The following is a 14,995-nucleotide window of genomic DNA, read 5'->3' on the forward strand; positions in this document are numbered from 1 at the left end:
GTTTTAAAAGTTAATAGCATAAAAAATTTTGTTAAAGTTATTTCATTTAGCAAATGGATATTAAGGTATGTTAGTATATAATGAAATGAAACAGAAATTTATTTTTAGTTGTTCATGAGAGAGAGAAATAAAAAAAATTATTCTCATTTTTAATAATGCTGTTGATTTTTGCAAACTTTGTACAAATGAGCATTACATCTACACTCAGTACTTTGGACACAAGAAAAGTAATAGTAATTATGTGTTTATTATTATTATTCCAGACCTCCATGGAGTCATAAGACTCATTGTACAAGGGCCATCTTAGACAGCACAAAGTCTATCATACCACTCCTTAAACCCATTCACCATTTGCATATTCTAGTTGAAAGGTAAAATAAAGATGCCAGGAAATTATATTCTTGGATTAATCCTTTTATCCAAGTGTAAGCAAATAAAGTTTGCACGTGAAGTCACTTCACTACTAGGCTATTTTAATTTATAGTATAACCAAGCGAAAACTTTCAACATCTATCTCTAATCCAGAGTATTTTAGTACTAAGGTGTGACACCTTTTGATTACTTGAATATGGAATTATGACATTTACATTGCTTCAACCTTGGTATCACTTCTGGTATGGTTCCCACTGAGAAGATCTCTATAAAAGTCGATATTTATCTGGGTAGTGGCCCTTTCCATAATGCATAGCATTATACATGTCCGTAAGGATATGTGCATTGCATTATAGGCACCAAGGCAAATGATGTAAAGTCACTAGCCTCTATATTCAAATAGTCCAGTCGTGAAGTGCTTTCATGGGCAAACTTTGCTTACACTTGGATAAAAGGATGAAACCAAGAATATAATTTCTTGGCATCTTTAATTTATAGTACAACCGACTTTGGTTGCCTTTCTTTGGTCTCATTTATCTAGTATTAGTGCCTGCATGCTCACATCATTGCTCTATGATCCCTGATGATAGTATGCAATGTTGATGAAATATAAGAAGTATTAATTAAAGTTATTATAATGAATATTTAGTTTACATCTGCATATTTACTTTGACCAGGCAATAAATTCCATTGTAAATCCACTCTCCAAGAAAAAAAAAGTCACTTCTCACCCTTCTGTTCACCATCTCCCTTTGCAACTTAAAAGATAAGAGGCCATCAGGGATGGCCTCTTATCTTTCTTCCTACTCCCTAGATATACTATATTGAGATAACTCCCCAATCCTTAAAAACAACTGAATAGTTTAAATGTCTCAATCATGTTATCTCTTTCTTTTTTATCCTGCAAATGCAGTAGTTTACATACACACAGTCTATACTCATAAACAACACTGTACCGTCTCCAAGATTAATTTACCTTCTTCATATCTCATATATAATAATTTTTTTTTAACAGTAATAACATTTTATTTAGCATCTTACAGAGCATTTACATATTACATATACTTTTTTTTTACAGTGAATTTCATACAATTTTTTCCATTTTTTGTACTCTAAAATGCGTTAATAATAGTTACTATGGATGGTAATTTATAGTTTGCAATTGGATAAGGTTACGTTTTTTAACAGCATTTATAGTAGTATCACAGTAAGTTATATATATTTTAAAATTTTTGCTTTTTAATGTTTTTAACCGCTGTAACTACAGCACTTCAATGTAATCATTTTTTTCTTTTTTTTTTTTGTTGATCTCGGTTGAGATGTAATGTCTCTGCTTGCATCCAAAGCTTTTTAACGAGCTTATCTGAGGATGACACCGGTTAGATATATGTATTTTTTTTTTTATTGATTTAATTGCTGTGTTGGAAGTAGGCTGATGTTTGGGAGGTCAAATGAATGATCTAAAAGGTCTGATCAAAGTGAAATTGCCGGTATGTTCTGGTGTTACTGTATCTGTCTTGGTGGTTCACATTCATTTTTATTGTAGTCTTCCTTTTGAACTAATTAGGAGACTTTTTTTTTTTCACTGTGGCAGCTTTTCTATGTCTTCTGAGCTTTTAATTTGTATCGGTTTTGAAGTTTGTGACTTCCTCAAGAATATCTTGGCATCTCTGATCCACAAAAATTGGTAATTTTTTTCTGTTTTTGCTTTCTTTGCTTGGTACAACAGATTCTGGTTGAATGGTGTTAAATATTCGGAGAGGAAGATTGTTGTGTTGTCTTGCAATGTGTTCAAGTCCTTGGCAACTGGTTTTTTTCTGTTTGCTGGCTTTTATGAGATTGTCTCTTGTGGACTTGCTTGTAAGATGAACTATGACTGATGCAGGTCATGGCAAGCCTTGTTTTTGGCCCTTCTTAGGAATCCCATTTACAGTCTGAATGTCATTAAGCTGTAGGGGGATGTCAACTGCATGGCCTAATTTTAAAACTACGTCTCTGAGGATTTCTGTAGGTGCAGTTTCAGGAAGGCAGCTTATAAGATCTTCTTTATGTTGTTGCTGATTTAAATTCATATTGTAGTTTTAGAGAATGAAATTCTTGATGGAGTTTGGATGTTTCTTTCATCAAATTGTGTTGCCTGTCATTTAATGCATTAATGCTGATTTTGATGTCTTTTAATGTTTGCAACACTTCTATCACTGCTAAATTATTATGTTAGACAAAGTCTTCATATTCGTTAGATTTTTTTGTTATGTGCTCATTTTGTTTGTCAAAGATTTCTTGCACAAGATCTACTAAGCTGGCTTTTATAGTCGCTAGACCGTTTTCTATTAATATATTTAAAGAGTTGAAATTATAGGACTCGCCTGCATTTTTTTTTGTCTGTTTAGTTCGTCATCTGATTTTGCCTCCAGTATAATCGGCTGGTCGCAGGTGGCTGCCTTAGGTGCCACCTAAAATGGGGGTGTTTCTTTGTTCCTCCTGCAGATTACACACTTCCCTTCCTTACGTGTTGCATTGGTTTTACGTTGCCAGGTTGTTTCTGAAAAGCCAGCACATTTAAAGTGTAGAATCCTACTGCATTTCGTAAATGTGTATGTATTTTGCGAAGTCTATGCTTCACGAAATGCATACACTTTCTTGAAGTGTATGCATTTCACGAAATGAATATGACTCACTTTTCTTCCCTTGAGCAATTGTGATGTGATTGTAAAGATGGTGACGTCCTTTGTTCATCACTTATTGTTGAATGCAGTCCTCTCTGTTCACTTTTCAACACCTCAAAATTTGATTTCTTCTCAGCCGATTTCGGTGAATTTTATATTACTGTCTTCGGCGTGACTGGTAGAGTTACTTGGGAACACTTTCACATTAAAAACAGGAGTTGGAACCACTTTAAAACTATAAAAAATGGGGGCAGTGATATCACTGTGCGCCCGTTCATATGCCTACACGGCGCCTTCTCGGGTCTATTGAAATATGAGTGGCGGTCTGCGGTAGATGGCATTAGTGTAGTTGCGGTCAGTTGGTAATAGAATGGTGAAGATAGAGTCTTAGAACAGGTGCCCTACCTTGATGAGTACTTGGACTCCGTGGAGGGCATCAAATAATAATAATAATAATAGTAATAATAATAATAATTATTATTATTATTCTATGGTATGGGAGCGATGGACTGCATTTGAGTGGTTATGGTGTGAGTCGCTTGGAGAGAGACTACTGCTGGAAGGTAGAGAAATGAATAGAGAAAATGAATCAGATCGAGAGGGGGGGGGAGAGTGATGTGGAAGAGCAGGAGAGTAAGAGAGGAGAGATTGAAGAAGTCGTTATGAATGGGGAAGTGAATGGTATGAATATAGAAAATGAGAGAATCGGTGTGCAAGAGGAGCAGGGAAACGGAGCAGCTCGGACAGGGGTACACAGCGTGAGAAAGCTGGATGCTTCGAGAGGAGGTGAGAGCATGTGTAGGCAGGAAAGAAATGGGATGACCAGGGAACAAGAGGAAACAGATGAAATTGAAAAGGGTTCTAAAATGAAGAAGCAGAAAGGGAAATGGCCCCAGTCTAGCATGGAGAGATCACATCGAGTGAGTAGTATCAGTGGAACTAGCTGTAGATCCAGAAATGAGTTGTTGTGTTTGTATACCAATGCTAGAAGTATAAGAAACAAGGCAAATGAAATGGTTGCACTAATTGCTGTTCACCCAAAGATTGTCAGAATAAGTGAGGCATGGTTAGATGAAGACGACATCCTGAGAGGAATAGAGATGGAAGGGTATGATGTGTTTCATGCAGATAGAAGGGATAAAAAGGAAGGGAGAGTGCTACTGATGATAAAGAGTTATGTCCATACAAGGTAGAGATGCAAGAGGGAAATAGGGCCAGTGATTTTGAGGCAGTAGGGTGTGAGATAGAGGTGAATAGAATAAACATCGAGTGAGTGGTATCAGTGGAACTAGCTGTAGATCCAGAAATGAGCTGTCGTGTTTGTATACCAATGCTAGAAGTATAAGAAACAAGGCAGATGAAATGGTTGCACTAATTGCGTCTGTTCACCCAAAGATTGTCGGAATAAGTGAGACATGGTTGGATGAAGATGACATCCTGACAGGAATAGAGAGGTATGATGTGTTTCATGCAGATAGAAGGGGTAAAAAGGAAGGGGAAATACTATTGATGATAAAGAGTTATGTTCATACAAGGTAGACATGAAAGAAGGAAATAGGGCCAGTGGTTTTGAGGCAGTATGGTGTGAGATAGAGGCGAATAGAATCAAGTAATTGGTGAGATGTTCTTATAGACCTGGTAATGTGGATGGTGGTGATAGTGAAATGTATAGTCAAATTAGCCAAGCAAATAAGAAAAGGGTCATCATTATGGGTGATTTTAATTATGGCAATACAGACTGGAATGATGAGATAGCAACTGGAAGTAAAGAAAATGAGTTTCTTGAGTTTTTGAGGGATAACTACCTCAGACATATGTAACAGAGGGCACACGAAGATTAAGGGTCTTGGATTTGGTCATCTCATCAGAGGATGTAATTATAAATGAGGTGTCAAATCATCCACCAATTGGTCAGAGTGACCATGAGGTGATTACCTGGGTGGTTGCCAGCAGTGTGAGGACCCCTGTGAGAAAAGGGTATATGTGGAACTACAAGGGGGGTGATTATCAAGAGCTCAGGGGACAGCTTACGGGTGAAGTGTGGAATGATGAGTTAGCTGGAAAAGAGATCAATGTAGCTTGGGGAATTTTCAAAAACTATCTAGTAGATGCAATGTCTAAATGTATTCCAAGGGTGAGAAGGTTAAATAAGTTAGGTGTGAGATGGATGAATAAAGAGATTAAGCATGCAATACAGAGAAAAAATGCATTGTGGAGGCAGCATAAGCGAAGTGGAAATAACCAATTTCATGAGGACTACAAAGACCAGGCAAGGAGGGTGACTTGGTTGGTGAGGGCAACTAAAGAGAATTATGAACAGCAGTTAGCTAATGAAGCCAAAAAGAATCCTAGGGAGTTCTTTCAATATGTAGCCAGCAAAAGAAAGAATGATTATGAAAGGATGACACTGATTGAAGAAAATAATATAAAGACAGCTGTTGCAGAATGTGTGGTGGAGCTACTTAATGAGCAGTTCATAAAGGTCTTTCAATCTTGTGAATGTGACTTCATGGAGAGATTGAGAGCAGTTGATGATGGGGAGGAGAGACTGACTGTAAGTGAGCAAGAGGTGTTTGGGGAGTTGAGTAAACTAGATGTAAATAAGGCTGTGAGACTTGATAATATATCACCGAGTAATTCTGAAGGAATGTGCCAGAGAGTTGACACCTACCTCGACATATTTTTTTAATACGAGTCTTGCACTTGGTCAAGTTCCTGAAGAGTGGAAGGAGAGCAAGATTGTGCCACTTCATAAAGGAGGTGATCAAACTCAAGCATCGAACTATAGGCCTATCTTTGTGTCAGGTGTTGTGGTTAAGTTGTTGGAAAAGCTTGTGAGAACTAGGATCCAGAGTTGGGTTGACAACAATGGTATAATCTTTGATGGACAGCATGGATTTGCTAAAGGGAGGTCATGTTTTAGTAATCTACTTACTTATTACAATAAAGTGACTGCTTCCTTGGACAGAGGAGAAGGAAACACAGTAATATACATGGATTTCGCAAAAGCTTTTAATAGAGTACCTCATGATAAGTTGACAGTCAAACTAGAGCAGATGGGGTTGGATATTAGATTAGTGCATTGGATTGGAGACTGGCTATCTGATAGCTATCAACAAGTTATGTATGGGGGTACGATATCCAGGAAAAGGAAAGTCACTAGTGGATTGCCTCAGGGGTCTGTTTTAGGGCCATTACTATTTAACTTGTATATTAATGATATTGGCAAAGATTTGGATGGAGATATTCAGTTGTTTGCAGATGATGCAAAGTCGGGATGAACCATAAAGAGTAGTGAGGATGTTGTTGCCTTGCAAGAATGCAAGGCAACAACATCCTCACTTGAATAAATTGAGTGATTGGGTAAGCAAATGGGGATGTCAGTTCACTGTTGCAAAATGCAAGGTTTTAAAATTTGGAAAACAAAGATGGGATGCAGAATTTATGCTTGGTGAGAATATGTTGTTGGAGGTAGAGGAAATAAGAGATCTGGGGATGATAGTGGATAAGGATCTAAAATTTAGGGGACACATCGCCAAAATTGTGAAGACAACACAAAGGCTTCTGGGAATGATGCGGAGGACACTGCCTTGTAGAAGTAGGGAGGTTCTTGTTCCATTGTATAAAGCTTTTATTAGGCCACACATGGACTATTGTGCCCAGATTTGGTCACTGGGTTTTCAGAAGGATGAAGAGATGTTGGAAAGGGTCCAAAGGAGACTGACTAAGGTAGTTTCTGACCTCTGGAATGTCGAGTATGAGAATGATTGAGAAGATGTAATTTGCAGGGTCTGGTGGACAGGAGGAAGAGGGGAGATATGATAGAAACCTACAAGTTGGTAAGGGGTTGTTATAGGATCAATGCTGGAGAAGTTTTACAGAGAATAATGGGCGATATCAGGGGAGAACCAGAGGTCATCCCTGGAAACTGTATAAAGAGGGTGTGAGTAGGAGAGTGAGAGGCAGGTTTTTTTTGTGCAGAGTTGTAAATTATTGGAATTCCCTGCCTGAGAATGTGGTATCTGCAAAGAGTTTGAATGTGTTTAAAACATTTTATGATGAGCTGTGTGTGTGATAAAAGGACGTCCCAGATGAGTCTTTGACTCCATGAGGTCTTGGGGTAATAATAATAATAATTATACAGGTATCTGAATGGAGTCAGAATTTTCATCACAGGAAACCCATAAAAATCTTTATACACACAATACTTAATTTTTAAGTTATATACCTATTTTATAACTGTATTTCAGGACACTCAGAACTATTGCTGGCAATTAATTCCACTCATTCACTACGCTCCATGCAAAAAATCTACTCTGCACACCGAAACCAGTCACACTCTTACATTTTATAACCCCTTTAATAACTTATAAATTTCCATCATACCACCTCTTTTTCTGCCTATGAACTAAACTTTGCAACCCACGAACCTTCAACCTATCCTAATAGGAAGCATTCCAAACGCCTCTCATCAGCTTAGTCACTCATCTTTGAATCCTCTATACCACCTCCTGATCTCCAAGAAACCCAGGTGATTAAATCTGTATATAGTAGTTAAGATATGGCCAAATCAGAGCATTATAAAGAGGGATAATAACTTCCCTATCATTACAACATGCAGGTAATCCTTTGAGTTATTTTACCAACATTTGCAACATGCCTCTGAACTTTAATCTCTGTCCACCATTATCCTCAAGTCCACAGTCTCATCAGTTTCCTGTAATCCAGTACCATCTATGTGATACACAGTACGTAACGTTTTTTAACTCAAAGTGCATAACCTTATATTTTGCAACATTAAATTGAAATCATTATCCTTCACCCACAATGCCAATTTATTTGAATCATCCTGCAGGATATACACATCACCTTTATCAACTATTTAATTCCCAGTTTTTGCATCATTGAAAATAACTGAATATCTCCCCTTAAATCTTTCCGTAAGTCATTACTATACAATTTAAAGAGTAGTGGCAATAGTACAGATAGTACAGAACCCTGAGGCACTCTGCAACTTTTGTAATAGTTTTCCATGAGATAACCTGCCAAATGCCTTTGCTAAGTCCAGCAGTATCATTCTGCTGTCACTCTACTATAAAATGGCAGTACCTACCATTTAGAAAGCCATACTGCTATAGAGTATTGTATCCCTATCCACCCACCCACTGTTGGATATTACCTTAACCAACTTTTCCAATACTTTACCACCACACCTGATATATTTACTGAACTATAATTGCAACTCTTGTCTTAGATAATATAACCATCTTATGCTCTTTCTATTTCCTTTGAACCTTTCCAGAGTTGAGACTTAGATTGAACAATTTCATCAGTAGTACTGCAAATTATCTTGAACATTCACTTGGGTGGTTGCCAGCAGTGTGAGGACCTCTGTAAGAAAAGGGTATATGTGAAACTACAAGGAAGGGGGGGGGGTGATTATGAAGAGCTCAGGAGACAGCTTGCAGGTGTAGCATGGAATGAGGAGTTAGCTGGAAAGAGATCAATGCAGCTTGGGGGATTTTCAAAAACTATCCTATCTAGTAGATGCAATGTCTAAATGTATTCCAAGGGTGAGAAGGTTAAATAAGGTAAATGTGAAATGGAAAGCATGCAATACAGAGAAAAAAAAGCATTATGGAGGCAGCCTAAACTACAAAAACTACAAAGACCAGGCAAGGTGGGTGACTTGGTTGGTGAGAGTAGCTAAAGAGAGGTATGAACAGCTGTCTTAATTCTCACAAAAAAAGAACCATTTTCCCCCAACATTGATTTTGATAACACTCAAATTCACAGACAAGATGAGATTTCTCTTTTCGGAATTACCCTGACATCGACTCTCCTGACATAAACACATCACAACCATTGCATACTCAGTTTCAAAAATAAATAGGTTTTCTCTTTCGCTCCAAGATGCTACTTCACCTCTAAACAGCTATTAACATTATACAAATCACAAATCCGCCCAGCTATCGAATACTGCTCTCACATTTGGAGTGGGCTCCTAAAAGCTCCCTCAAAATGCTTGACTCAATACAGAGGAGAGCAATTAGACTGATAAATGATCCATCTCTCACCAACTCGCTCCCCTCACTTTCACATAGACATTTGGTCTCTGCAACTTGTATATTCTATAAATATTTCCATGGAATATGTTCATCTGAAACAGCATCAATAATTCCCCCACTCTGTACTAAGCCCATTGAAACATGTACAGCTGCTGCCCAACATCCATTCACAGTACACCTTGAAACCCACAGAACAAGTTTCTTTTAATCCTCCATCATCAATGCTACTGTGGAACTGTGGAATAGTCTTTCCCCTGATGTTTCACAAGAAATACAACATACAAGCTTTTAAATCAAATGTAAACAAGTTTCTCCTTTCCAAACCCACTACCCATATACAGTACTAATGTACTATAAGTTGACAAGCCAATCTCTCGTATATGGGCCCAACAGAAAAAAAAAAAAGTTAGCTAATGAAGCCAAAAAGAATCCTAAGGAGTTCTTTCGATATGTAGCCAGCAAAAGAAAGAATGATTATGGTTGGAATGATTGGAGAAAATGGTATAAAGACAGCTGTTGCAGAATGTGTGGTGGAGATACTTAATGAGCAGTTCATAAAGGTCTTTCAATCTTGTGAATGTTACTTCATAGAGAGATTGAGAGCAGTTGATGATGGGGAAGAGTGACTGACTATAAGTGAGCAAGAGGTATATGGGGAGTTGAGCAAACTAGATGTAAATAAGACTATTGGACTTTATAATATATCACCATGTATTCTGAAAGAATGTGCCAGAGAACTGATGCCGGCCTTGACATATTTTTTTAATACGAGTCTTGCACTTGGTCAAGTTCCTGAAGAGTGGAAGGAGGGCAAGATTGTGCCACTTCATAAAGGAGGTGATCAAACTCAAGCATCGAACTATAGGCCTATCTCTGTGTCAGGTGTTGTAGCTAAGTCATTGGAGAAGCTTGTGAGAACTAGGATCCAAAATTGGGTTGACGACAATGGCATTATATTTAATGGACAGCATGCATGTGCTAAAGGGAGGTCATGTTTTAGTAATCTACTTACTTGCTACAATAAGGTGATTGCTTCCATGGACAAAGGAGAAGGATACACAGTAATATACTTAGATTTTACAAAGGCTTTTGATAGATAACCACATGATAAGTTGATAGTCAAACTGGAGTAGTTGGGTTGGATATTAGATTGGTGCATTGGATTGGAGACTGGCTATCTGATAGGTATCAACAAGTTGTGTATAGGGGAGCGATATCCAGGAAAAGGAAAGTTACCAGTGGTGTGTCTCAGGGGTCTGTTTTAATGATATTGGCAAAGATTTGGATGGAGATATTCAGTTGTTTGCAGATGATGCAAAGTTGGGACGAACCATAAAGAGTAGTGAGGATGTTGTTGCCTTGCAAGAAGACTTGAATAAATTGAGTGATTGGGCATGGGAATGGGGATCTAAGTTCAGTGTTGCAAAATGTAAGGTTTTAAAATTTGGAAAACAAAGATGGGATGCAGAATTTATGCTTGGTGAGGATATATTGTCGGAGGTGGAGGAAATAAGAGATCTGGGGATGATAGTGGATAAGGATCTAAAATTTAGGGGACACATAGCCAAAATTGTGAATACAACACAAAGGCTCCTGGGAATAATGCAGAGGACACTGATTTGTAGAAGTAGGGAGATTCTTGTTCCATTGTATAAGGCTTTGATTAGGCCACACATGGACTATTGTGCCCAGAATTGGTCACCTGGTTTTCAGAAGGATTAAGAGATATTGGAGAGGATCCAGAGGCAACTAATAAGGTAGTTTCTAACCTCTGGAATGTCGAGCATGAGGAAAGATTGAGAAGATGCAACTTGAAGAGTCTGGATAGGATTAGGAGGAGGGGAGATATGATAGACACCTACAAGTTATTAAGGGGTTGTTATACGATCAATGCTGGAAAGGTTCTACAGAGAATAGTGGGAGATCAGGGGAGAACAAGAGGTCATCCCTGGAAGCTGTATAAGGAGATTGTGAGTAGGGGGAGTGAGAAGCAGGTTTTTTTTCATGCAGAGTTGTGAATGATTAGAATGCCTCACCTGAGAGTGTGGTGTCTGCAGAGAATTTGAGTGTGTTTAAAGCACAGGATGATGAGCTGTGTGTTTGATAAAAGGACCTCCTAGATGAATCTTTGACTCCATGGGGGTCTTGGGTAATAATAATAATAATTCATGTAGCACAAGGGCCAATGTGTTGACCAGTCCCAGTGATGTGTTCGCATTAATATTTTTAAATATGCTGTGCACCTCCTGTTCATCTACTTTAATTCTGACATCAGTCTCTATAATGGCAGCAACTATAAAATCTTCATCTGGAATATACACTTTTGCAAAAGTGATCACTTAGCAACTCACTTTTTTTTGCTTCTGTCACCTCTCTAACATCATTGCTAATTAAAATCATCCTTTCATAGTCACTCTTGCTTTATAATGAAAAAAAAAAAAAACTCTTCTGGATTTTACTTTCGACTGCTTAGGCTAATTTTTTCTCATAATCTGATTTGATCCTTCCTTACCATACCTTCTTGCTTGTGCTTTGTAATTCTCACGAGTATGCTGATCATCTTTTTCTTTATATTCTCTCCACAATGTTTTCTTTATTTGCAGCTTTTCCTTTATATCCCCCACTCATGCACTTAACCCTCACTTGGTTTTATCATCATCATGACTGTAGGTATGCAATCTGATACTGCTTCTCTCAAAAATTCCTGACCACTTTCCATGCACTGCTGACATTCTTTCTCAGTAGCTTCTCAAGCCATGCCACTGTTCCAAGATGTCCCCTTCTGTCATAATTACTAAATTTATAGTTCAATATAAACTTTCTACAACCGAGTACCACCATTAGTGCTTTCACAGACAATCACAAACATCTATGCCCACGGCAGGATTCAAACCCGCTGTCTATTGGCTGGAGAGTAGATATGCTAACCACTTGGCCAACCAGGCCGGCTAAGCATGAGGATCGCAATTCTCTATTTTGTTGATTGCCTCTTCACTTTTTCCTCTCCAAACAAATTCTTGGAGGTGCTGGGTATGATATAGTTATATGAAATGAATGTAAAGGATATTGTATTTTCAGGATGATAGAGAATAGGACAGCGGCTTTGAATCCTGCCGTGGGCATAGATGTTTGTGATTGTCTGTGAAAGCACTAATGGTGGTACTCGGTTGTAGATGGTGTTAGATGATGAAGGTTGGTGGAGAAGTGAGACGAAGAGTTGTAGAGTTGATGCCCTCCCTCGATGAGTCTTTGTACTCCCTGGAGGTGTGATATAATAATAATAATAATAATTAATTTTCTGTCAACGAGGTTTCACTGATGTCTATATTTTTGAGCTAACTCATGATTATCAATGCCAGAAACTCTTCCCCCTTATTCTGATACCTCTGGTATTCATGTACATGCATTTTTACATCCGCTTGGACCCACAGTTACCTATGTGTAATGTCATTACCAGATTTGAAACTTGCAAAACTGCATTCACTATTGCATAATCATTTCTGTACACACATTCATTTGTCTCAGGGGTGTCTGAACCTACACTTGATTGCATACAGCCACTCTCTCTCCAAACATTTAACTCCAAAACCATTTAAAATACAATCCATCTAGTCCATTCAAGTTCACTGAATATATTTATCAATTGCACACCATTCTTTCTGCCCAATCTTTTCATTGACTCATTTGTAATCATGGTCAATTCAGCCATGTCATGTAGAGGGCAGAATCAAAATCCTTAAAATTTCTTGCTCTTTTTATTATTACTATATATACAGGGTGTTCGGGATAAATTTGACAGTTTCGTAAGGAAAAAGAAAATCTTCTTTGTATCTATTAAATTTAATGAATTGACAAAAAAACATTACAGGCAGAGTTAATTACAATACTATCAACAAGATTTACTCAAAATAACCACCATTAGCATCGATCACAGCTTCAATTCTGCTTCGGAACCTCGAACAAGCTGATGCTACAGTCTCCCTGGGAAGGGCCGCAAAAACTGTTTTAATTTTATCCATTAACTGGGCTTTTGTATTACTGGAAGTGCGATTGGTGTCTTTTTCAACTGCGCCCCATACAAAATAATCCATGGGGTTAAGGTCTGGGGAGTTTGGAGGCCAAACATTTGGACTGGTGAAGTCGTAGAAATTTTCAGACAACCATTTTTGACTTTTCCCAGAGGTGTGGCAAGGGGCCGAATCCTGCTGCCATACATACGGCCTACCATTGGCTACCCTTGTTATCCAGGGCTTGACTACAGTTAGCAACTCCACGAACAAAGCCCGAATTCCAATGCCAGGGTTCTTCAACACCTGTTCCTGCAGATTTGCGAGGAATTCTGCTGTACGAACGCAATCAGATCGTCTGCTAGGGATCTTTCTTCTTGCTACATCCTCGTAGTCACCATTGCAAGTCTCTAGTTCATGCCTGATTGTTTTTACTGTATTCAGGGAGCATTGGGCAGCAGTCGTAATATCCTTATTTTGATGGCGGGCACGAATCATCATGATACAAGTTATTCTCTTCCATGATTCAGGTGGGTTCCAGCTATCCATCCTTTCTGACATCTTGTATATGAATGAAGAAGGGTCCAAACTTTTAAATGAAGAGAAGTGTGTGTTAATACATGTAACTTACGGAAAAATATAATTAATTATAAATATGTCAAATTTATCCCGAACACCCTGTATATATATATATATATATATATATATATATATATATATATATTTTTTTTTTTTATCAGCAACTATTTCATATCTTCTCCCCTTGCATATTTCTCATGTTTCAAGTCATTCATGGCAGCCAAAACAATCGATTCTTTCAATGGAAACTTCCCTCTGCAAACTAACATCTTTGATCTTTGCACTTGGGAAACATGGTCTTATCACTTTCTCATTAAGTACACCTCTTATCATCAAATCTCCATACAATATCTTTTTACTCTCCATTTCATGCGTTTTTCATACTCTTCCTGTTCACTTTTTCTTTCACGCTCCTTCCTGATATTCTACACAACAATTGTTTCTCCAAGTCACTCTAACTCACATTTTGTCCTGTGAAGGAAATGCATGCTATTTCATTCCTTACTTCTATATCCACATTACCTCTTCAGCCACTTCTGTCATGCTGTTATTATTCATGTTTTGAAGACTATCATTCACTACTTCCATATTTTCTATAACACTTTCACTACCTTGCCTGACATCCTTAACACTAGTTTCTACATTATCCTGCTTTCTGCATGACTCATTTGCACATGAAACATTTCCAACACATTCTCCCTCTACTCCCACTTTTGTACCATGTACCATTTGTTCTTGCTAACAAGTACACAGAACATACACACACACTACATAGTATGAAATCCCTTGCTGAAGTCAGTGAACAAGGAAGCCTTGGATGCTATTTTCCTTGTACACATTGGTGCCACCAATGAATGCATTTATTTAATTTAATAAATTTAATACACAATATCGATATTTCTGATCAATATTGTAAGAAATGCCTTCCATTCCATTGTGTATTAAATTTCCCAAACACACACTGCTTCTAGTATGTGCTATGCTAGTGCCACCACTGAATCCACCCACAATAATCTAGATGTTGCTTGATCAGGGCTTTATACAATGAAATCTCTATTGATAAAAATCTTTCTTAACACTGCAGCAATCCTCTTAGTTACCTTACTGCTCTCACAATATGAGTCATATACTTTACATTTTTATCAAAACTCATCTCAATATCCCTTGTTACATTCAACTCCTCTAGTAAAGATTCACCCATACAGTATATAGTATTCCATTCGGTGAATCCCAAATTTCAAAACCTTACATTGTGTTCCATTAAACTGACATTCCCCATTATTTGCCCACCTGTCTAGCATAC

General features: G+C 37.8%; 1 protein-coding gene across 3 annotated transcripts in view; it reads right to left on the reverse strand.

Annotated features, from left to right (window-relative positions):
* LOC150104992 (uncharacterized) overlaps positions 1 to 14,995 on the reverse strand; it is a 768,027-nt gene that overhangs the window by 241,173 nt on the left and 511,859 nt on the right. The gene's annotated exons all lie outside the window — the stretch shown is intronic.

The sequence above is a fragment of the Typopeltis vanoorti genome, chromosome 7 (assembly GCF_054136105.1).
Source record: "Typopeltis vanoorti isolate ZY-2024b chromosome 7, IOZ_Tvanoo_1.0, whole genome shotgun sequence".
Lineage (NCBI taxonomy): Eukaryota > Metazoa > Arthropoda > Arachnida > Uropygi > Thelyphonidae > Typopeltis > Typopeltis vanoorti.